Raw genomic sequence first — 25,509 nt, 5'->3', positions numbered from 1 at the left:
ATTGACAGAGGAACTAGCAAAGGACAGGTTTTGTTTTTGTTTTTGGTTTTTTTTTTGGGTTTGGTTTTGGTTTTTTTGGGGTTTTGTTTTTTGGGGTTTTTTGTTTTGTTTTGTTTTGTTTTTTGGTTTTTTTTGGTTTTTGTTTTTTTAATTGGTTAGTTAGTTAGTTAGTTTGTTTGTTTTTATGGAATCCCAACATGCAATAAGCTTTTCATTATCACAGAGCATGCTTATTTCAAAACCTTTCTTTAGGTGAGTGTGTGCATGTGTTTCCTAAGGATATCCATGAAGCCTCCCTCCTAATGACCCCAAGGGAATTTCAGTAAGATTTTTTTTCCAATGGCAGAAAAAGAAATATCAACAAGCTGAATGAAGGCAAAGCCCTACCAAATCAGAGCAATACATGAAGGCACAGAGAAAGACACCCTCAGTAGACTAAAGAATTCATCACAGATTAATAATAAGATTATGGAGCATGTTCATTGCTTGGTTTGCATAAGAAGGCACAAAAGTGGGTGTTTGTGACACAAACACAACACACAAAAAAGTGCTCTGTTTTCCTTTTCCCTTCCCTTTCCTTCTCAATATTTAATATTTTTTTTACCATTGGTGATATGGGGGAAAGCCTGTACACCCACACTGGTGAAACTCAGACTACCTATGGTTTATGATGGAATACTTTCAGTATTTCAGGGCTTTATGGGCAAAGACTCAGGAAAATTTGGAGGAGAAGAAAAATGCCACGTATAATTGAAATTCAGCTCAGCGCCAACTGGATGTGATAAAAAGATCAGAGAAGCCTGCATCAAAATGTTCCAGCAGTCAGAAATACAGGAGAAATACATCCACCCACCTTTGAGGAAATTTCTCTGAAATTAAAAGATGTTTTAATGGCAATGACTTTTTTTCTTTTTTTTTTTTTTTTTTTATTCTGCAGGGTGAAAAGTAAGTGTATTTCAAAATATATTATATATTCATACAACTGTATTGAGGTAAAAAAAAAGAAAAAATTGCAGACCAGCTCAGGGACAACTGTGGTACTTACAGAAATACAGGAAGAAAGGTGGGGATCATGTAACCCACCCCTTCTTCTGAATTCTTCTGCCATCCTTGCTGAGAGAGCTGTGTCTCACTGTGGGAACAGCAGGGTTTACCTCACTGGAGGGAATATTTTACTCCTTCTGTGGACCTCCCAGTTCAAATATTTAATTTTCCTTTTTATCTCTCAGAAAATTGTAGCATATTAAAATTATGGGAGAAGTTGGGTTTTAGCGTTGTTTTTCTGGGGGGTTTTGGGGAATTTTTTTTTTAATAGGGATTTCTTTAAAACAGAGCTGGGGAAAGGTTTTAAGACACAGGTGTTGGTGGGAGGTATTACTGTGTCTATAAACCTCATTAAAATACCAGTGAATTTAATGGGCACATTCTCTTTTACAGGGTAAAACAACAGATGACTTTTGAGATAAAATTATGACTGTTCCGTGCTGCTGGACAAAATATTTCCTCCTATAGGACCAGGACACTAAGAAAATGCAAAAAACCAGGTATTTTAAGAAGTTGGGTGAAAAAGAAAAAAAAAAAAAAGACACTATCCATTTTGCTGTTATGCACTGTAATTCCAGATTATGAATTCAAATTCAATATGCTAAACTATTCTATTTTTTTTCTTATTCCCAATACAACTGTTAGAGTCACAAAAGCAGCACCAGGTTATCCAGCTCATCCTCCTGGAAGAACACTTTTCTCCTCCTAAGCATTCCAGTATGGATTACTGCACATGGCTCCAGGAAAATGGAACCCCAGCACCTGTAACCCCACTCTTTTGTGGGAAAGGAAGAGTGAGGAAGCAGCAACTTCCTTCCCACAGGGAGCAGGTATGCTGCCAGGGCATGTTCCTGTTGTACTGGGGAAGATTCTCTCTTGGCTGAAAACTCCATCAGCCCTAAGCACGAGTTCTGCAAAACAGCTGGGACGCCTCAAAGTGTTTGAACCTGCTCGAATTGAGCTACCTGCTTCAGGGAATCGTGCTTATCAGCAGTCTGGCTGTATCTGGTTGCAAAGACACTTAAAGAAATTGCAGTGTTCAAATCAACGTTGGCTTCCTGAAAGTGTTTATGCTCTGGATTTAAAGCAGGGCCGTGAAGCTCTGGTTCATTTCTTCCTTAGGGCACAGTGGCATCTAGTGGTCCTACACAGAGTGACAAAGACAAAAAGTATATTAAAAAATAGCTTTATTTCCCTTTCCCCTTCCCTTCCCTTCCCTTCCCTTCCCTTCCCTTCCCTTCCCTTCCCTTCCCTTCCCTTCCCTTCCCTTCCCTTCCCTTCCCTTCCCTTCCCTTCCCTTCCCTTCCCTTCCCTTCCCTTCCCTTCCCTTCCCTTCCCTTCCCTTCCCTTCCCTTCCCTTCCCTTCCCTTCCCTCCCCTTTCTTTTTTTTTAATTTTCTTTTTTCTTCCACTTTCCTTTTTTCCTTCTTTCTTTTCAATAATTAATTTTTTTCAAGCACCTCTTGCAATTGAACGGGTTTAGGAATATATTTATCATGTGCTCAAATTTTGTCCCTAGAGGTCTGGGCAAGCACTCCAGGAAAGGAACTGGAGCACATATGCTGTCCAGTGACTTAATTTCAACTCCATTAAAATAATGTATTTTCAAGTTGGTTAGAATGTGACTATCATAGTTACACAGATAGCTGAGTTCTGGGTTTGGCTAATGCCAGCAGTAGGAGTGATTGAAGCTTTAAGTAGATACATATTTGAGAAATTTGGCACTTAAATGATATATATTTCTTACTATATATTCACCTTGATAAAATTTCACACACCAAAAATCTTTCCATTTTTTCCCCAGCATTTGTCCAGAATTTTTTTCCCAGTATTTGATTTTTTCCAGTATTTGTCATGATGATGAGGAATAAGGAGCATTTCTGCTGTTGGAGATTTAAAAAAAAAAAAAAAAAATTGGGCCAAGCAAGTGTGAGATTATTACTGAAAAGAGATTTAGCCAGCAAATGGTCTGTAATTAAAAATATCTATCCTTAGGAGAAGGAGACATACTCCAAAGCTAATAAGGATCCTGTTTCCTGTTGTTATGGTGAAGGTCTAGGCAGTGTCCATGGGCATCTTTCCATTTCTGACAGCTTGCTTTGCTGGTGCAGGGCAAAAAAGAAATAAAAACAGCTGAGATAATAGGTTGGCACACCTGGTGGCTGTCTTAGCTTATAAATACAAGATGTGGCTGGGGGTGTGTGTTCTATTCCCATCTGTCAGAGCTGGGGCAGTTATCTTCTGTTCCTTGGGCAGTTTTTTATCTCTTCCACACCCAATCCTCCCTCCAGGAGATCTCTTCTGTTCATGGGCCATTAATTATCAATTATCTTCTGTTCAGGGCCACTGAGTGTCCCTTCATGGCTGAGAAAATTCCATCATCCATGGGGAGATGCTCTGCCCAGGGGAGGAGCCGAGAATTCCTACTTGGATATAATCTGACCTGGGAACAGCACAGCAGCCTTTGCCCCCTGCATTCCCAGAGGAGCAGCTTCCTTCCCCCTGCATTCCCAGGGGAGCAGCTTTCTTCTCTCTGCATTCCCAGAGGAGCCCAGGTCCATCTCCCCCAGCCCTGGAGCTCCAGAGGAAAATTCCCCCCATGTGCAGGATCCTGCTCCAGCAGAAGCACAGCTGGCACTGCAGGAGGGCTGAGCCCCCCTGGGATGGGGCTGAGCCACCTCCCTAACCCGAGCAAAAATAAAAAAAAAATTGTTATGTGACCATCAGCATTCTATGCAGCAGTGATGCACTGGGAATTCATGAAGATAGAAAAGTTACAAGAGAAGACAAACATTTCCATGGCTGCTATCTATTGGTAACCAAAGTCTTAATTGAATTTAACATATTATACTTTTTCACACCAATAAGCAAAGTTATTTTCAGGAATTGTCAGTGTTACTGAACATAATTAGAAAACAGAGCAGAAAACAAACAGACAATAATAATTTTCTTGATGAAAAAACCTCAGGATGTGCTTCCTAAACTCCATTGATCTTCCAGGACATTTTATTAATAAGATTAATTATTCATCTCTGCATAAAAAGGTAAAACAATACAGCTCATTAATCTGAAAGCACCATTGATTATGTGTCATCTCCACCCGATCATGACATGTGATAAAAGCTGAAACAGCTGCATCATCTTCCCATGGCTTTTGAGAGTAAAAAGGGAGGCCAGCAGCCATTCCTGCCTTTCCAAACCTTGGATAAATCTGGGATCCTCTACATCAAAACACTCAAACAGGTGTGCCAAATGATTTAAAAACAGACTGGAGCTTCCCTGGGTGTCTCTCCTGGTGAGGCTTTCCAACCCAAATGCTCTGAGCGTTGCGTCCCAAGCAGGGCGCTTCTATCAAAAAATCAGACCAGAAATTTGTGCCAAACATCCTGAAAGCACACTTTGAGCAGAAATGCCGTCTGCATTCCCTGCCCGCGTCACCCAGGGAGCCTGCCTGTGTTCCACAGGTGTTTTCCAAAGGCAGGTTTTACTGCCAGGAAGGAATGGGAGGAGCGGGCGCTGTGCGGAGTCGGCCCAGTCGTTACGGACAAGGCACCACAGTTCCATCCTGGAGAACCCAGTCACGGCTGAGCTAAATTATTTCAGCTATGTGGAAATAAAACCCGTGAGGTTTACACCGAGATAGCCCAGTTGCCCATAAAATTTGCCTTTCACCTGAGCGTTTAGCATTCCTGTCACCACTTTTTTACTGAAACACGGAAAAATAGAAGTGTCCATTCAACTGTTTGAGTCAGTGTTGACACGTGGCTAAACTCTTGAAAACCTCAAGTTTCCTAAGCTACATACTCTGGGAAATATTGTATTTTCTCTGCTAAATCTTCATGCCAACATGTAATCTAAGATTTTTCTTCTCCCTACACTTAGCTTGTGTTTTCCTTCTTGAACATACACCTTCTGTTATTTTTCAATGGGAAAATTGGGAAAAAAATTATCCTTGTCTCTTCTGATGCTATTATTTCTATAGCTTTCTCTTTTCTAGATTCAATAATCCATTTTTCCCAGCATTTCCCTGGAAGAAAAAGGAATTTAACCAGCTAAACTAACCAAGCAAATAGATTTTGTTTCATTTTACAACACATCCTGCATTTAAAAGGTGCAAAGATAATTAAATAATTAACATGTGTGCATTAGAAATAAAGTATGACTTTGAAACTAAAAATTACATTTTCTTTTCAGAGTTTCAGTTTTCAGTTTTCAACTTTTAATGGAAGTTACATAGAACTGGAATATTCTATGCTGATGTTTTCAATGTTTTCAAAAAGTACTTCAGATATTAGTTGTGTGTCTTGCCTAGGAAGACGAAACACAGAAGTTATATAGTCATATTATATAACTAAAATTACACTTAATTAATCACATTAATTTTATACTGAAATTACACTTGCATGGCTGGTGGTCCAGAAGACTGAACTGACAGGCAAATGATGCTTATCTGTTCTTAATCTGGATCAGTTTTTGCAATGCTGTCTATAGGTAGAATAACTTTTTTTTTTCTTCTATGACTTTGCTAAAACAAGATTTGGTTTAGACTAATTTGTCCTGTTCTCTACCAGTTCTGAGCTTTGCTTCTTCAGTGTTTGAAAGAGACCTATCTTACTGAAGGCATTACTGAAAAAAAATCATAAATCTATCAACTCCATTTAGCTTGAACTAAAAGGAATTTTAAAAGATCGTCTGAGAGGTCGTTTTTCATTTTTGGTTTAGTATCTGCTTTGCACTAAACTGCACTAGGTTAGCCTGACATAAATAGTTTTTTTTTTTTCCATGGGTCAAAGGCCAAAGAAGATCAATCTTTTGGATCTGAGAACCCATTTAAGTACTGACTTTACTACCTTTGATGCTTCCAGCAGCTTCCCTTACCAGCTCAGAGTATCCAGAACTCAATTGCCTTTGGGCTGAGCAACAATAAAAGATTATTTATGAGGCTATATGCACAGAATGTGACATAAATAAATCATAAATAGAGTGAATCAAAGCCTCCTCTTTTTATTAATGTTGCAAATTCAGTTTCTGATGAATCATGGAGTAATACAGACAAAATATGTTTATGACCATACCGCATTTGAAAGATGACTATCAATAAGAATACAGGAAGACAAGAATACAAATTCTTATGATCAAAGAGAGCTTCCTTGAAGGTAACAATATTTTTCAGGTATGGAATTGTTAAATAGTTCCATGTTCCCATAAAAATATCCCTGAAATTTCCTGGTATGAGCTAGCATTGGTATTTAGAATAAGAAGCTGCACCTGCAATCTTGGGAAATGGAAAACACAAAAAACCAGAAATATTTATTTTCTTATGCAACAGGCAGAATCTGAATGAAAATACAGTAAAATGATAATCTAATTCTGAGTAAGGAGTATCCAATATGGTGTTTAGCTAATCTCCAGCAAAAGTACAGACTCTCTTCCAATAGAGAGAGAAACTCATGTCAATGTATACAATAGAACAGTATGAGTTTAATAATTAATATGTAAGTTATATAAAAACAGACTATAAAATACGTTCAGCTCGAAAGCCATGTCAGAGTCAGATTTGGGTTTGTACCCCTGACTCCCAGAGCTCTCAATCTCCCAAAGTTCAGCACTTTAGCACAACCTTAACTGACCAGCGGTCTATATAAACTAATAAAATTTCCATATGTAATGTGTTCTCTCATTATTTCCTTATCTCCAAGTCTCTCTCTTATCTACAAGCAGATTCACAGACTCTATTTGTAAGGACACATTTGGCTATTACTGTCCTCTAGACCCCCTCTAGTTATAAATTATTTATTTCAATTGATTACAGTAACCATTGCGGTCAGATATAGTGACCTTAACTGGAACTTTTTACTGCACCATCCAAGTACAATTCCAGGTTGATCTTTTTTGAAACAATATTGATGCAATTAGACAGCAGAATGGTTAGTTAAAGACAGCAAAACCAATTGTACAGTAGAGATGGACGTTCCACACCCAAACCAACACCAGGAGAGAAACCTCCCTTGCCCATCAGATGCTGGCAGAGGGGCTTGGGTCGGTTCTGGGGTTTTTGGGGTGCTGACTCATCCCCTTCCTTCAAGGGTGTTTGAGGACGCACTGGTGGTTTTGTGGTGCTGATGAAGTCTCAGAGTGCAGTTAAATTTGGGGGATTGTTAGGGTCTGAGGGGTGCCAAATCAGCCCCACAATGCAGGTGATTTTCTAAAGGGGTGTTTGAGGTCAGCCCCAAGAGCAAATATTCTGCTCTTCCCTGAGCCCCCACACTCCACAAGAGGCAATACCACAACACTGCAATAGGAAGTCTCCAATATCTTGTGTGCATGCTAGAGCAGAGACACCCCAAGGTTCTGTTGCCCATTGCCAGTCTATGGAACTGGTTTGGGCTGGTAATGTTTGGACCCCCTCCCCCCTAATGTCAAAAGGAGCAATTTGGCATCCCTCAAAATCCACTGTCACCCCACAGATGCCCTTCTCCCCTAGACCTGCTCAGGAAGGTTGGTTTTCCACTCCAATGTCTGTTTTTGGAGTACAAACACATTTCTTTTCAATAATTATTTGATAATTAACAACGACCATCTTCCAGAAATACGCAGGTGCAAATAAGGCACTTTCACACCAAAAAAGCAGCAAATTATTTTCTAAAGGAGAAGCTCAGGAAACGTAGAATCCCTGCAAGATCCTCAAACCATCCAGATCTCTATAAAACCACTTGTATAAATTACGCCATTTGTGTACTCCACAGAGTGAAAATAGGTCTAAAAGGAAATAGAGAACGAGTGTGGGAAGTGCAAAAGAGCTTTCCGGGTGTCCTCCTATTTTAGGAATCCTCCCTTCATTTTAGGATCCCTGACCTGTATTTCTGGGAGTGGGCATGTCCACCCTCAGTTTCAGTGCCCCCCACCCTCTTTTGTAGGATTCTCTTGCCTCCGTTTTGGGGTGCCCCCTTCATTTTGTGCCCCTCATCTGCCTGTTCCACACATCTGCAGTGTCCCCTAAAGGGCTTAGCAGCTGTCTGGGGAATACTGGGATCTACGGTGATGCTGGATGTCCCTCTGGTGATGCAGATGCTTCCCTGACCCATTTTTGAGTGCCAAGGCCACCATGAGGAAATGCCACTGCTGCCATCCATCCGTGTCGTGTCTCTCATTGTTCCCCTGGATCCCTGATGATCTCCATGCCCCTGCAGCACCCTCAGGAACAGGACTTTGCTACCAGCACGCCCAGAACCACTCCAAACCCATGCAGTGGCTCTGTCACCATGATCTTTTCATGCATATGAAAATACCCTTTAGTTAATATAATAATCACAGAAGGTTTTCATTCTCGTAGAATCTTTCTGCTTGCTTTGTTTTGATCAAGGAATGTAGGTGGGAATCAACTCCTCTTGAATGTGAGATGTCAGGGTAAGCTGTCCTATGGAAAGCTTTGAAAACCGAGCAGTGCCTGTTTCTGTAGGAGAGAAAAGGCTGGAAAAGTGAAGCTGAGGCAGCTAATAATGGGCTGAAGCTGCCCCTCTTACTGTTATTTCTTAGCATAAATTGAGCAAGATAGCAATTTATCTGTGCAAAGAAGGAAAAGTTTTAATTTAGAAAAGAAAAAACATTTACAGATCCTGGTCTGGGAAGGAAAAAGTCCCGGGAAGAAGCTCAGGAAGCACCTCCTGCTCTCTGCGACTGGGGCTGAGGGCACCACGCACAGGATGGTGGCAGGGCCAAGGCTGCACCTTCCAGTGTGCTTGGCTGCCCCTCCGGCCTTGGGGCAGGCTGGAATTGTACTGGAATTTGTCTTCCCAGGGTGGTGGTGGAGTCACCATCTCTGGATATGTTTAAAAACAGACTGGACATGGCACTCGGTGCTGTAGTCTAGCTGAGGAGTCAGGGCATAGGTTGGGCTTGATGATCCTAGAGGTCTCTTCCAACCTCATTATTCTGTGATTCAGGCTGAACCCCCACTTTCAGCCGGCCTCTGAGATGGACATTAGCAGACATCTGGCTGATTCACCCTGTGTGGCACCTTTGTTCTGTGCACACAGAGACAAGCCAGTGTGTAACCTCAGGTGGCTTGTATTTTAATCTTGTACAAAAATCTCGCTATGTAAGACCACCAGTGGCCACAAAGAAGAAGGAGTCCTGCCAGAACCAACTTTACTTACAATAATATGCTAAAGCTCACCAGCCTCGTGGGACTCTTAGGGGAAGTTTTACCCTAAACTGCTGGCCACATGTTGCCCTCCTCTTTTCCCCACTGGCCAAGGAACGAGGGAGGGACAGCATTCCTGAATTGCCTACTATCTATTCTCCTTTTAACATGTGTTCTGTTAACCATTAAGTTAGCTCTAAGTGCACCCTGGGTGGACAAGTTAATATTCATAAATCTATGAAGCAAACACACTCCCCTCTGAAGTGAAGTGCAGTACATGGTCCTGCAACAGAGGGGCGTGATGTTTGTAAAGACCCACACACCCATTCTTCCAGAACCTGATTGTTTCTTTCAGATTTAGTCGTTTGTGAAGAAATTAACACCTATTTCTTCTGTCAGTCAGATGCTTCTTAATGAGATTCTTGAGGTGCAGCATAGACTTTCTGTTCAAGCAACAGGTAAACACGCAGGCAAGGGCTTCTTGGGCTGCTGCTTCAGGACCCGTGGAAGGACTGGAGGGAAAAAACCAAAGCCCATAAGCAACTGGAGAAAAACAGTCACTGACAAGAACCAGTGGGTGAAAAGAGGCAGAAAATGAGAGTGGAAAACTGTGAAAAACATGAGGGGCTATTGGGATTGACTCAGCCCAAGAGGAAGAAGATGAGCTGGGAATCTGTTGGGATTCCAGCTGGGAATTTCCATGGCTGGGAGGTAATGGGACTCATAGCAAGTAAAAAAGGCTAGTACTAGAATCCCCTCTGTTGTTATATGCAAATTTGTGCTAGAAAGTTCTGTATTTTTCCCTAGTTTTGTTCCCTGTTACCTTATTACCCTTGGTTGGTCAATGTACCCCTGCATTGTTTTGATATCCTTTCCTGTTGGACCTCGCCCTCAGATCGCCCTCTCAGGTCTCACTGACACAGGGGCAGATGTAACTGTAGTATCAGAAATTTACTGGCCTCTGGAATGGACCCCTGTTCTTTCCTTAGATTCATTAATCAGAATTGGAGGGCACAGCATCACCATGCATAGCCTCTATCCCATCACTTTTAAGGGGCTAGAAGATTGAGTGTCCACCATAAAGCCAGTTATAGTCAAAAAAGAAAAAATTATTGTGTGGGGAAGAGACATTTTGTCTCAACAGAGTCTCAAGCTGGAAACAAAATTTTTAACAAGGCCTACTGACAAGTGAAGCAGCCTAAAACTTAACTTGTTATCGGAGAAGCCATGTGGGTTGTTACCAAAAGCCCCATAATGAAAAATGGAGGCTATTGTGAGATTTAAGAACAGTTAATGAGGTAATCGAAGAAATGAGACCATTACAGCTGGAGTTACCATCACCAACGTGATTCCAATGGACTGGTCACTAATGATTATTGATATCAAAGATTGTTTTTTTAGTATCTCACTCCACTGAGAGGATGCACTGCAGTTTGCTTGTTCAATATCTTCAATTAACAGACAATCACCCTTGAAAAGATTCCATTGGACTGTGCTCCCACAAGCCATGAGGAATTACCCAGCTGTATGCCAGTGGTATGTGGCCAAAATCTTATCACCTATTTGCAGGAAGTTCCACCAATCCACCATAATTCATTCTATGGATAATATTTTAATAGCCCAAAGACAATACAGGCTTACAAATTGTTGCTGCTGAAGTAATTGATGGGATGTGTAAAGCTGGACTATCTACAGCTGAGGAGAAAATGCAGCAATCCCCCCATGGAAATATTTAGAGTACAAACTCACTGAGTGCACCATTGTCCTGCAGACCAAAGAAACCATCTTAAGACAGGCAAGAAGTTGACCCAGATATCCTTGCTCACTTGCTACTGTTCTTTTGGCTTCCTCCTTCCATGTACACATGGGTAGTCCCCCAGCTGAAATAAAATGTGCAGATAACTTTAGCTAACATCACCAAGCAGGAAACAATGAGTCTGTCGTTGGCCAGCCCTAACCCCTTTTCTACCTGCTTAGTGGGGTTGCCCACAGATGTGTGAGGATCTTGGCAGTGAGTGAAGGTGAATGATCCCTGAGTTCCAGTAAAGCTGGGCAATGAAACGACAGATTTTTGACTACTCAACCCACTGTGTAAATCCTAAAATCCTGAACACGTTCCCTGTGGGAGAGCTCCAAAGAGGAAGAGCTCCAGGGCGCTGCTGGCTGATGGATGTCTCTGAGTCACCCAGCTGTGGATGTGCCAGGCATGCGCTGCTTCCAGCAGGTTTCTTTGCAGGATGTTGGCTGGTCAAGCCCTTGGGTCGCCACTCAGCTCTCTGTGCTTCTGTAACACCCACAGAGGTGCAGAGCTGCTGGAAATCCCTGCAGGCCTGTGGCTGAATTAGCCTGGCAGAACTTTGCCCTGTCCCAGTGTCCTGGTTTGAAAGCAAAACCAGTGAGAGGCTCCAAGTCAGAAATACAGTTTATTAGGAAAAGCAAAAAAGAAAGCAAAATACATGCAATAATATAAAAGAAAAACCACCGACAGAGTCAGAATACAACCTGACACCCTTTTTGGTCAGGGTGTTGGTAGCCATCCAAATTGGAATGACTGCAGTCCTCCTGAAAAGCCAGTGGAAAAGCCTGAGTCTGGTGTCCCTAAAACTGAGATTATATCCAGTTAGGAATGCTTGGCTACTCCCTCTAGGCAGAGCATCTCACAGTGGGACGTTATCGTTCTTATTATGACATTCAATAGCTCATTATCAGCAGATGTGTCCCCAGAGGGAGAATTGGTTATGGAGGAGATAAAGAAAACTGCCCACTTAACAGAAGATAGCTGCCATACAGGTGGCAAATGGAACACACCTTGCCTTTCAATCTGGCACACCCAGCACAGGACGGGCGTCCTCTGCTCCTGCAGTTCCCCCAGCCCTTGCTGGAGCTCAGGGACATTGACCCAGGGAAAGCAAAGGCTGTGCCCTGCTGCCTGGGTGTGGTAGGAATGTGCACCTGTGCTGAGAGACAGCAGGCAAGCACATTCATGCCTATTAACAATTTGAGTTTGCAAACCACAGCTGTCAGTATTTCTGTGCTTGTATTAATGAGAAGGGTACAGAGCAGCTTTGCGTTTTAATGGAGGGTGAAGCAGTGCCAGAGTTCAGCTGATTTCTTTTTCTCTTTGATGGCATTATTCGTGTCATATATCTGACAACTAAGGACATCTTCTTGGGAGTGCTCAGAATCCAGTTATGGAGTGTTAAGAAGTTTCTTAAGTCAAATGTTCTGATATCTTATGGTATGTTCCAGTGTCCCCGAATTATTATAGTTGGCTGCTCCCCTGTGTTATACTGCCTACCTAGCTGTCCCTCAAAGAATCCCCTCCCTATTTTCCAGACCCTTCCCTGCCTGTCAAGGCAACCCGGCCCCTTTGCCCTGTCCATCAGCCCAAACCCTACCCTTTGTTCCAGAAAGTTCCCTGTCCCTCACCCTCAGACCCAACCCTCAGCCAGATACTTTCTCCTCCCCTGGCTCTGATTTGTTTAAAACAAAACAGAAACACCCTAGCAGTTCCTCATTGGTTGCTGTATGGTGTCCACCCCCTGTTTTGAAAGATTTTAAAAGCCTGGGCACAGGTGTGCTCAAGACTTTTTTTTGTTCGTGCTCCCCTTTTATGTATCACCTCTGTATTCCTTCCTCATGCCTCCATAACCAAATCCAATGGGAACAAGGGAAAGGGATGGTTAACTTACGAGAACCAATAGGGAAACAGAGAACAGGGAACTTTCCAGAACTAAGGGATGATATGAACAATGATAGACATGAACTGGGGAGGGCACAACTTGTGATGGACACCTTCATTATCATCAGGAAGGAGAGAATCTTATACAGTGTTTGTCTTAATAATAAAAGTTTTGAGGTAAAACAACAGTTCCAAGATCTTTTTACCCCCTCCAGATTTTATTATAAAACCACTTTTACTTAAAAAAACTTCAATTTTTTAAACAAGCATAAAAATGTGATATGTATTTTTAGGCCTTACTGCATCAAATCTGAAAAGACTAGGAAGAGGTGCTTTGATTAAAAACCCCTACTGGCAAGAAAGACAGACAGTTAACAAGTTTTATTCACTGAACGCTGGTATGAGATTGGCCCTGAAGCCCTCGCCCAGCTTGTCCTGCAAGTCTCACAGCCATTGAGCCAGAAGAATGAAGCACAGTTCAAGGATACTCAGCAGCAGTGGCTTGGTTTTTTGAGTGACTGGATGATGTTTCTCAACAATAATTGAGCTCATGGATGGAGGAAGTCTCATCACTGCTAAACTCCTAGAAGCTCTGATTTTTGTCCCATATCAGCTCAGCCTGTGATTTGAGCAGGGATTGTTTTTCTGTCAGGGTCTGCTGGCAAGACCCCCAACAGCGTGAAAGTCCTTTTTTCCCTAGCCCGGCTGCCAAAGTGTGGTAGGGGACTTGGGAGGAGTTCCCCCTGGCATGCCATGGGAGGAGGCTGTGGTGTAGATTCCTGCCTCTCAGGATGTCCATCAAACCTACCACTCCCCCTGACTTACGTAATCATCTGTTATACCCACCTTTAGTTCTACAATGTTCTATATCCATCACCTTTTATACTTACCCTTTATTCTAGGAGGTTCCTAAGTTCTCTAATTGTAATTGGTTCTTCCCCAGTTACCACCCCCTTCCCTCATCCTCATTTGTTGTATCCCTATCACCCCATCCTAATTCCTCCCCCAAACCCTGTTCCTGTTGGATCCTTTGTATCCTGCCCCTCCTACTCTGCACCTGCTCAGGGCTCTCTGAGCTTGCTCCCTCGCTGAGTGGACGTGTCACAGATCCCTGCTGACACCCAGCCCTCGACGAATAAAGCAGGTTTGGAGAGACATTCCGCCTTGGTGCGAGCTTATTATTACCATCGTAGAGACTCAGCTAAACTTTTCAGGGATAGCCTCTACAACTGGTGCCCAAATGGGCCGACACCACCTGGGTGTCAGTCGACAACGTCTCCGCGAAGAGAGAGGATCTGTGACCCGCTCTTCGCTGGATCCTAAAGCGTCGTTCGACAGCTGGTCCACCAGCAGGCAATCTTTGTTTTAGAAGAGCGCCCGTGCGGTGTGCTGCAGACACCTTCCCACTTGGAATTCATCACTTCAGGGGAAGCCTCCAAGTCGCCAAGACCTGCAGCGCTTGTGCCACCCTAGCGAAGTGCCTTTCTTCTTTCTTTTCGGTTGCGGTCCTGCGTGTGTGTGGTGAGTGTTCTGCCCCCTTCTGCGGGCACCGACCCAGCCTCTTTTCTTTATGTTTTCCCTTTGCTTCCTGGGGATTTCCTTTATTGGGAGAATGGGCAATCGCCTGTCCCCGATTAGGCAGGATTTTTATGCCCAAGTTAAAGCATCCCTAATTCTGGGTAACGTTTCTTTTAAAAAGTGGGAGTTAAAATCTTTTGTTAATTTCATTTTCGACCACCTCCCCAATACTAAAAGGGAGGATTTTAATTCTGTTCTGTTTTGAGGAAAAATTGGGAGGTTGTTATATGATTCACAAGTTAAAGGGAATTTTAGGGTGGGACATTTTTTTCCACTTTTTCATTCTATTTTTACTTTATTTAATAAAAAGAGGGAATATTTGACCCCCAGTTCTCCTATCCCTCATTCCGCTTACCCCATTCCTATTCCCACTTCCCCTAAGGGTGGATCAGGCGACAAACTCTGCTAAATAAAGGCACAGGGCTGCTGCTGTCTCCCTGCTGTTCCCCGATCCACTCTGTCCCTTTCTCATGCTGGGACTGGCCATCCCAGTATGAGCCATTCCGATTCCCGTGTCCCGCTCCCCAATTCTCCTTGTTCAAATCCGTTTTGTTCAGTTCAAAAATCGTGTCCCCATAAGGGACAAAAGACACAAATGGCGTCAGCCGCATGGCCGAGCAGCCCTCGGACTGTTCACAAAATGGCCTCCCACAAACTCCCGCTCTTGCCATCACCCGGCCACCCCCACCTCCACCATCCTATCCGTCGGGTGCCACCCCCGCGTCGGGTCCTCCCCCTCCTCCTCTTATGTCGATTGCCCCGGCGTTGGGATCCACCCCTCCAGCCCCTGTGACCACATCCCCGGTGGGAGGGACCTGCCCACTTGAAGACCATGTCCCAGTGGGTGGGGCCCCTGGGGGGAAGGTCACGCCTCGGTGGGTGGGCCCAGCCACGCCTCCCCCTCTCCAGCCACTTCCAGCTCCCAAGTCAACGGAACCAGCAGTCGCGGCCTGACTGGAGGCAGGCCATCTTGGCCTGCCGGGCTTCCCGTCTCCGGAGCCCCTTGGTCAGGGAGTGGCTCAGGGCCCTAGCCCGTCCTGCCTCATCCTCTTCAGAGGATGAGGACAGTGGCAGCCCCCAGCCCGCACATCAGCCAGGAGGCAGGTGGGCCCTGATCAGGGAAAAGGCAATCAAGGAGGGAGACATAGAGTTCGCTAACGACCTAGAACTCTTTGCGGCACCGGTGACCCGGGCTAGGGGAGGAAGGCCGAGGTGAGAGCAGCTGCCTTACGTTGAAGTTAAGGCAGCCAAAGACTATGGGAGGGAGTCACCATTTTTCAAAACCATTTTGGACTTGACTTTCTCGGGACATACTTTAGTACCACATGACCTCCGATACATAACCAAGTCACTGTTCACCCCAACCGAGCTTTTGCTATGGGAGGTCCAGTGGAAAAAACTGTTGAAACCTCTCCTAAAGAAATACAATCTGGCAGCCACTTTAGGAGAGGGTGAAGAGGGACTGGAAGCTTTGGCAGGGGAGGGCAATCTCAGCCAGCCGGAGGATGAGATTCTGCTGCCGACTGACCTCCTCAACAACATCCGTGAGGCCGCTCGGATCGCCCTGTTAAAAATACCAGACGGGGGAACACCCCTCCAAAGCTTCTCCAGCGTTACCCAGGGACCAACAGAGACTTTCATCAAGTTCGTCGACCACTTTTGAGAGGCAATTGATTGCCAGATCGACAACCCGGCCATGCGAGAGGAATCCTCTGCAAGATGGCATTCACCAACGCCACGGTGGAGACCAAGAAGATCCTGCACAGTCTACCTCAAGACCCCGAGCCGACCATCGCAAAAATGGTGGAAACCTGCGTGAAAGCTACATCTACAGAGACCACATCGCCTTGGCCGTGAGTAAGGGAGTGGGGGAGGTGATGTTGAACTTGAACACTGTGCGGTGTTTCGGGTGTGGCCAGATGTGGCACATCCAAGCCAACTGTCCCCACTGGCCCCCCAACCGCCTTTACCATCAGTACGCTCCCTCCCAAGACCAGCTCCTAGGAACCTCCCACCACAGCCCTATCCACCGGCGGGAAACGGGCCGCGGAGCGCGAGGAGGGGCTGCACAAGGACAACAAGTGGCCCCTCACAGGGCCCTGGCCTCCCTACCATTCAGGAGGACCAGTGGCCTGGCGGCCAGTTTCAGAGGATTGGCGGAGCCTGGAGGACGGACTCCGCCTCTTCAGAAGAACCAACAATTTAGACGCTGGCTGCTGCCAGGTCCTCTCCAGCTCCATCACCGTCACCTTCAAGGATGAAGACCTGGTACGCATCTCCGCGGGGTTCCTGGAGCCCCCTTACTCCAACCATGACACCACCATACTTATTGTTGGCGACAGCAGGCACACTCCACCCAAGCTCGACATCCTCCCAGAAGTGGTGTGTTTTCCACCGGTGTTTGAGGTAACCGTCTCCGTTGTGCTCCACCCCACACGCTGAGAAAGGAGTTCCTCTCACCTTGATGTACATCATCGACTGTGCAGTTGACAAACTCGGACAGGACCAGGATGAGGAGGACAAATAGGTCTTTCTCATGCAGAAAGAAAAGATCTGGAATGTGTGAAGCCAAGTTTTCAAGGTTGTTTATTTTTCTTACCTATAATAATTTCTCTCTGACCTGCCAAGGTCCAGCTGGCACAAAAGCCATGGCAGTCTCCCCCAAGCCACATGCATCTCCCACATTATATACTCAAAATTACATGTACTGTGTTTACAGTTCCTGTACCAATACATAAAATCTACATTGGAAAGTGTGTCCCTATCCTAGACCAATAGAAAAGTGTCACCATCACACCAAGACTTGGAGGACAAGAAGAAGGAAAAAAAGGCTAGGGCATGCCCAGATTCCTCCATCTCATACCCCTGAATTACGTTCTAAACAACCCCAAAATTCTACTTTCCCACCCTGTGTAAATTCCCCTATTACACTACTCAAACCCTTTTGGCTTGTAATAGTTCATATAAGGTTGGCAGCTTCTCCCATGGGCTAAAATCAAAGCCACATGTGTTTTTGACTTCTTGACAAGGTCCCTGAGCCCCTTGCCAGGGTCTCAAGGTATCCGGGGCAGCCAAAGGGGTGATCTGGACTCTGACATTCTTCCTGCTTTCTGTTGTGCAGATGTTACTACCTTTGCCATGGGCAGTTTTTGAGTTGATGTCACACCAGATCCTGATGTCGTGCTAGTGACGGTAACTGGAGAATCTGAATCTAGTCTGGTCTCAGGAGTGCTTGCATGAGCCAGGTGGCTACAAAACATGTTTGCATCAAGAGCAGCTGATGATGAGGGTCGATTATATTGTGAAGGAGGTGGCCTTCCTGCACCAGTGGTAGCATGATCATTTCTCCTGCTCCCTGTATCAGGATCTGGCCTACTGTCCTTGCTTTGAAACATGGTCATTGCTTCCAGATTCAAAGCACACCACACATAAAGGCTTTCTTCATGGTGTCTTCATACTGATCTCTTTCAGTATGCAGTCGCAGAATCTCAGCTCTTGTCAGTTCCAAAGCAAGTTAACTCCACAATTTTCACTTCACAATCATTGGCGAGCTGACCACACACATCTTTCGCCCTTAACTGACAGGGTTTGTTGTCTTTACATCATTCTTCACTAACAGAGCGCCATGTGGCCCACACTTTCTTCACCAAAGTTGTCTGGAAATGTCTATCTGCCATTCTAATTGCATATTCCTCTTGTTTGGCTTTAACATGCTGAAGCCGCCACAGTGTAAACGCTCTCATCAACACTACTCTCTCCTTTTGCTTTTCTAATGCTCTAAGTTAATAATTACCTCATCTTTGTAGCCACATGCTGCTACACACAGTGGAGATGATGACAAATTGTACATAGTCCTGTTCGCCCCCCTCAGAAAACCTGACGGTCTCTATCGGTGTCCTGCAGAGTGGGCATGAGGGATTTGTTGTGGCCCACCACAGGATGCAGCCCAGGCAGAACTGGTGGCAACAGGGCAGAGCTGAAGCCACATCACCCCAAGTGTCTTGGCAGATGGGGCAGTTGCTGTCTGTCCCTGTGGCCATTCCTCTGCTCTGCAGCACACACAGGACAGCTCAAGACCAGGACATGCTTCCCCTCAATGGCATCACACGCTGCAGGAGGGAGAGGCCATGGACACTGGCAGTGCCAGGGAAAGGAATGAAAGGTAGGAAATGCCCAGGCTCCTGGGGAAGGACACCTTCCTGTCTCCCTGAGCCCTGTCACCTGCCCTGCAGCCACCGCAGAGACAACAGGGGTGTCACCCTCAGTGCTGCACCTGCCATGCCTGGCTGCCCCAAGCAGGCACCACTGGAGCAATGGCTCTGGGATGGGCACTGGGAGCTGCTGAATTCTCTGACAGCAGCTCCCAACACACCACACGGCACTGGAGAAGGCCTGGCTTCACCCTCCAGACCTTGCAGTCTTGGTTGGCAGAAGTCAAGGTCTGGGACAGATTGTCCCAGGCTCTGCTGGTGCCCAAGCGTTGTCAGCAACGGAGGCAATGTCACAATCTGCCACTTGTGTTCATGGTCTCCATGCTGACACCCTGCAGTGGTGTCCAGGGCTCCAAGGAGGCTTCCTTCAGGCCAGTCAGCGCTCAGGAGGGCCCTCATGGCACTGGCACCAGGTGAGGCAACTGGGAGCTGCCAGCAGAAGCCAGGAGTGATGTTGAGTTGAGCCCCCACTGGAACTGTGATAAGTTGTCCTTCCCACCCACTCTACTGCTTCAGGTGTGGCGTCTGCTTCAGGTGTGTGACTGCAGCAGGATTTCCTGTGAGAAGAGGCATGGCTGACATGTCCCTGGGGCTCTGGGGGACACAGCTGAGGCCCCCAGCACAGGGGTGACACCCACAGTGGGACACAAGGGGAAGGGGAGAGGCCCCAGAATGAGGAAAAGCCAAAAAACCATGTGAGGGAAATTACAATTAATTTCATTTTCTTTCCTGACTAAAGGGCTGCAAGACCCCTGCAGCTGCTGCTGCTGCTGGGGCAGTCTCTTGCTGGAAAGAGAAGATTCTTGGAGGACAGGGACTGACCTCTTGGAGTTGTGCCAGGGCCACCTGGGCAAGTAGTTCCTGCTCTTTCCAGGAGGGGAGGAACTGTGGATGCTGCCCTGGGCACAGGGACCTGCTGCCACCAGCTACTGCAGCTCCTCGTGGGGCTGGTCCCACTCTGCAGGGTTGGACACAGGTCAGGACAACAGGGACCCCCCAGGGGTGACTGGCCTCCAATGTGCCAGCTTCTTCCTCCACACTGGATCCTGCAGGGCTGGTGGTGACAATCCTCTCCCAGAAACTGCTGATTTGGAGCTGCTGGAGCTGCTGGAGCTGAGGCTGGCTCTGGCCACAGGGCGGTGGTTCTCATCCCTGACTTGACCAGGGTGCAGCAGCCTCTCAGCCTTCTCACTATTCTGGGCAGCCCCAGCATTGCTGATGCTGTGGGTCAGCAGTGCTGTGTCCTCATCCCAGAGAGGCTGCAGTGTTGGAGGAAGACAACCAGACCATAGAGGCAGAGGCTGCACAGGATGCAGCTCCCTGTCCTCTGCCAGCCACCACCAATCCCAGTATATTCCCTCCAGCTTCTGGCACAGGCAGGATTGCACAGGCTCCAGGAGAGAAAGGGAACTACCACATTCTTGTTTGAAACCCCTGCATTTCGGTGTTGCTCTCCCTTGGTCAGCTTTGCCACATATTCATGTCCTTCCTCCCGATAATTGCCAAGGTCCACTGGGAGCGGGAGTGCCTGGAAGCAGTCAGCATGGCTGCCTGCAGCTGCATGACCCTTCTGCCCCTCACTGTCCTGGCCTGGGTAATTCAGAGGGCCTGGGGAAGAGGTGGCCAGCCCAGGTGAGAGTCTCCCACCTCTGCGGGTTGTGGCCCTGCCACAGGGAGAAGCAGAAAGGAAGGTTTTGCTCCAACCCCATCCATTCCTGCTGGCATTTGCTCACAGTCTGTTTCTGCTTCCCAAGTCTTAATGTTCCTGGAAACCAGTGCCTTGTTGTTCCTCATAAGCACCAGCAATGGAATCTGGCCCCACAGCTCCAGGAAGAAGCTAGAGTTGCTGCCTCTCCAGAGTGGCGTACAACTCCTGGAGAACCCAGGATCCATTACCACAGTCCACCCCAGTGTCCTAAATCCCTTCTTGCCTCGGGCTGTTGTCATCATTTGGAGCCATTTGCACTTCAGGCACCTCTTTCTCCATGGCAAGAGCTCTCTCTCAGCCTGAGGGCTGGCTGCTGGGAGCCCAGGGTGCTCTGTGCCTCCCCACATGGCTCTGCCCGGGAACATCTCCTCAGGTGACAGTCCTGGTCTCTATTCATGGGCCTTGTGCTCTGCCTGGCTGGGAGAGGCCATCACCTCCAGGCATTTCAGGCCAGTCCCTGCACAAGACATTCCCTTTTTCTATTTTAAGGTCAGAGTCTGCTCTCTCTGCAGCCCTGCTGCACTGGGGGCACAGGGGAACTTTGCATCAGTTTTTGGGGCTGTGGGACGGTTCTGCCTTGCTTACCCAATTAAATGGTTCCCCTTGGTGCTGTCCAGCAGAAGTGGGGCTCCAAACCCAGGAAAGAATTCCCTTTCCAATTTCTTTGGGCATCAGTTTTTTCACTGGCACAATGACAAGGCCAGGCCTCCACCCTGGGAACCACTAGGATACATTTCACATGACAGCATCTTGCTCCCTGCTGGGCATTGCAGGTCAAGGGAGATGCTGGAGCTGTGGCTGGGGGTGTCCATGTGGCCCCTGTGACCGCACTGGTGACATCAGCTCTGGGAAGCTCCGGTGGAACCAGGGGATTCCCCGGCCAACTGTGACCTCCCTCGTGATTTTGGTGCTTCCAAACGCTGATGTCACAACGGACCAATCGTGCTGTAACAGGTGACATCAGCCTGCAAACCCCTGCCAGCACAAGGGATTCCATCCTGGCCAAGTGTGACCTCAGCGGAGATGTTGGCTCATTGAAGCTCTGGCGTCACAAAGGCCAGCTGTGCTGTCACTGGTGCTGCCAGCGCCGCAAAGCTCTGGCGTCACGAGGGGTTCCATTGTGACCCGCTGTGACCTCGCAGGCGACACCGGCTCTGCACGGCTCGGTGCAGCAAGGGCTCCGCCGGGAGCATTGTGACCTGGGGGCTGACGCCGCTCCCTCGGCGCCCGCTCCGCTATAAAAGCGGGCGCGCCGCCGCCGCCCCCGGGCACCATGGCCCGCTACCGGCGGCGCTCCCGCAGGAGCCGCAGCCGCAGCCGCAGCCGCAGCCGCAGCCGGCGCCGCCGCTCCCGCCGCCGGGGCGTGCGCAGGAGCCGCCGGGCCTCCCGCCGCTCCGCGTACCGCCGGCGCCGCCGCTCCAGCCGCAGGCGCCGCCGCCGGCGCTGAGCCGAGCGCGGGGCTCGGCCTCGCCCGGCCCGAGGAGCGCGCGGAGCGGCCGCGCCGCGGGGCTGCGGATGCCAATAAAGGCAGCAACGTTCAGGGGGGTGCGAGTCCCTGCATGCGCCTGCCAGTCCCGGCCGCGCCTGCGAGTCCGAGGGTTGCCGGACGTGTCCCTGGCAATCCTTGACGGTCCGTGGATGCCCGTGCTTCTCCCGGCAGTGCCTGGCTGTCCGTGCGTGTCCGTAGTTGCCCATGTGTGGCCACAAGCAGGACCTTGCCCCGAGTCCCTGTCAGTACCTGTCTTATGGAGGTGGCCGGTCCTGAATCCCACCCCCAAGTCATGTCTCAAGGGCCAAATTTACCCCCTCTTTAAATCCCTCTAGCAATGGTGACACCAGCACAGCCCTGGGAAGTCTGATTCCAGTGTTCAACAACACTTCTTGGACAAGAAACCCTTCCCCACAGCCAACTAAACCTTCCCAGGTGCATCTCTCAGCACCTCCTCTCATCCTTTCTCTTGTTCCCTGACAGAAGAGCCTGGTGCCAGCTGGCTACAACGTTCAAGGGGTGTACGAGTCCCTGGTTCTGCCTGCGTGTCCCTGGATGCCAGTGTGTGTCCCTGCTTGTCCCTGCTTCTCACTGCCCGTCCTCATTTAGAAGCTTGCCCCGGAGTCGCTGTCAGTGTCAAATCCAAACATTAACCCAAAACTACCAATACAACCACTTACTCATGCCTCAAATTTATGGTGACACCACCACAGCCCAGGGCAGTCTGCTCCAATGTTTGACAACATTTGGTGGAGAAATTTTTCTCTCATCAGATCCAAACGTTAACCCATAGCTACCAATCCCACCACTAAGCCATGTCCCAAGTGCCAAATTTACACCCTCTGCCACAAACCTCCCCTGGAGAGCTCCACTCCGCAATGAGCCACTCACAAGTCACCAAAAAGTCACTGGGAAATAAAAAGACACTTCAGGGGGATCAGGAGCCCAGGTGGTGTGTGGTGGTGTGCGATTTATATGTTTTTATATATGCTTTATATATTTGTATTTCCCCAATGGTTTGTCCCTGGTTCCCCCCTATTGTTAAGTTGGTACATCCTTTTGTTCTGTTTTCCCACCTGGTCCCCCTTTTCCGCCTTCCCAATACCTGTCAATATTCCCCTGTCCCCTCCCAGGCGCCTTGTCCGTCACTCAGTGTTCCTTCCCCTCCATCTGGAAGCTTCTACTCAGGGCACCGAGTGATTGGACGAGGGCCTGGGGCCACTCCCATAACCCTTCCCCATTGGACCAGGTCAGATCACCCCATCCCGGAGCCACTCCCTTCCCCGCTCCTCATTGGTTCCCCGGTATCCCTCCCTCAAAGTTCTCCCCTCCCATAGACCATATATGTCAGACCCCTCCCAGTTGTTCCAGTTGGCTGGCACCACTTCTGTGCGTTTGGCCCCGTTGGCCTGCAATAAAGAAGATTCAGCCCCCAACTGGATCCGCCTTTCCTTAACACTGACGAGGCTTGCCAGCGCCTTCCCAGGGACCCACAAAGGCACCTTCCAAACCCTATTAAGGAGCAGCGGGGGGTGCCTCCACTGCCCACTCTCGCCCCAGGAAGAGCTAGCCGGGGCTGGAGAGATCGAGGGTCTGGGGCGGGAGTGCGGCAGCTGGCGCCCAACGTGGGGCCCCGTTTTTAGGCGCTGGACCCCTCAACAGAGGATTTTTAGGGTCCTCGGGACCCCAAGACCTGTCCTCGTGGCCGTCAGCTACCCCCGGTGGGAGCAGACCCGTGTTTTAGCGGGTGGCGCTCCCGGGGGACGGATCCGGTAGCTCCGGACAGCACCGCCGGAGTCGGCTCCTCCTCGTTCGGTAAGGTTACAGTTGGGTTTTTTCGTTTCTGCCCTTCCCTTTGGGACCCCCAGGTTTTTCTTTATTGGGGCCCCTGGCACCCCCCTGTCCTTCTCTGGTTAAGGGTTTATCCCTTTCTTGGTCGGGTTTCTTTTTCCCTTTGGGTTTGGGGAAAGAAATCCTCTTTTTCGGTGCTTCCCTTCCCGGGCGGGAAGGTGAAGGATTTGGGCGGGAGCGGGAGGGGTAGTCTTCTTTGTTTTGATCATATTTTCCCCAGCTGTAAACCCGCGGCACATTTTCCAACAGACAGCATGGGTGCTAAGCTGTCCGTGCCGCAGAAAGGCTTATATACCCAAGTTGTGGGCATCCTGTTAATGGGGGGAGTTAAAGTTAAAAAATCTGAAATCAAAAGGTTTGTCCGGTGGCTGTCTCAGGCTTCCCCCAACGTTTCGGCAGCTAAATTATATCAAGTCCCTTTTTGGGACCAGGTAGGGAGAGAGATCTTGCGACAGCCGGATCTTTCTCTCTCCAAATTTACCCTATTGGCTTTAAAAATTAGAGATATTATTAAAAATCATTATGAAAGCCTGCCACAGCCAGCCGCTGACAAACCAGTCCCCAGTTCTGCGGCTAGCGCGAAAAATCCTACTCCTCTTCCCTCTCCCTCTTCCCTGAAGTCGGGCATTCTCAGACGGGCATCCCGGCGTTGTCCGCAGGCAGATTCTGGCCTCTCTGGGAATGTCCTAGACTCCCCGCAGGGCAGTGCAGGCACTGTCCCTGCCGCTACCCGTTCCCCTTTTTCCCCGCAATGTACAGCCCCATCCCGTAAGAATTCTGTTCGGTTTAAATTATCCCAAACCCCCGAAAATCCCTCATCCTCCCCTTCCCCCCAGGTCCCACAAAATGGCTCCCCTTCCCTCTCCTTCCCCAGGGCACAAGATGGCGGTGACCGCATGTCTTCTTTTCCCGCCACTTGTGCCTCTTCTTCTTCCCACAATCCCTTTCTTCCCGCCTCCTGAAACTCCGCCCCTTCCCCGGACCTTCCCACCCATGTCCCTCCTCCACCCTACCCTGACCACACCCCCAGTGACGCGGGGTTCACCCCGCCCCTCAGCTCCACCCCCGGGGAGGGGAGCTCCCACCAGGCCACTCCCTCTGCCCCTTGCCACGCCTCTTCCGCTCCGCCCCCTGGTTCCCACGACCTCACTTCCGGTTCCCACGCCATCGGTTCCGGAGGGGGGGAGCGTGGGAACCCTGATCCATCCCAACCCCTACCTGCCTTCTCAGCCGCACCTGTCACCTATACCCCGCGGCGGGGGGGCAGGCCCCTAGCACAATGGTCCCCCATCTCCCAACAAACCATCAAGGAGCTCTGCAAGGCCCAGAAGGAGTTCGGCAGAGAGAGCGAGTATTTCAGGGGTTTGCTAAAAGCAACCCTCTCCTCTGCCGAACATGTCCCCGCTGACATTCGGACTCTCGTCTCCTGTTTAATAACCCACGGAGAGTTTCTCATCTGGGAGTCCGAATGGAAGCGGGAGATCAGGGAAATTTTACCCGACCTCTGGGCCAGTGCAGACAGCTCCAGAGATGAGGATGGGGCTGTAATATCTTTAGACCATTTGTGCGGGGAAGGGGATTGGCAACAGGGGGGGAAGCAAGCGGAAAAGATCCCGCGGGAGGCGCTGCAAATTAGCACCAGGGCGGCGGAAAAAGCGCTGCTTAAATTAAGACCCAGTGGAACGGCTGTTGACTTTTTATCTATTAAACAGGAACCGTTTGAGCCATTTGTCACCTTTGTTGATCGGCTCCACCGTGCAATGGAGGCTCAGGTCCCGGATGAAAGGCTGAGAGAAGGGATGCT

The 25,509-nt window shown here is 48.4% G+C and overlaps 1 pseudogene; it reads right to left on the bottom strand.

The window, feature by feature from the left end:
* Window positions 1-13,187: 13,187 nt before the first annotated feature.
* Window positions 13,188-24,333, bottom strand: LOC116184595 (centrosomal protein POC5-like; annotated as a pseudogene).
* Between the last annotated feature and the right edge of the window lie 1,176 nt (window positions 24,334-25,509).

The sequence above is a fragment of the Lonchura striata genome, chromosome Z, assembly GCF_046129695.1.
Source record: "Lonchura striata isolate bLonStr1 chromosome Z, bLonStr1.mat, whole genome shotgun sequence".
NCBI lineage: Eukaryota > Metazoa > Chordata > Aves > Passeriformes > Estrildidae > Lonchura > Lonchura striata.
The sequence above is the reverse complement of the archived record's forward strand: the minus strand, read 5'-3'. Positions and strand labels throughout refer to the sequence as shown.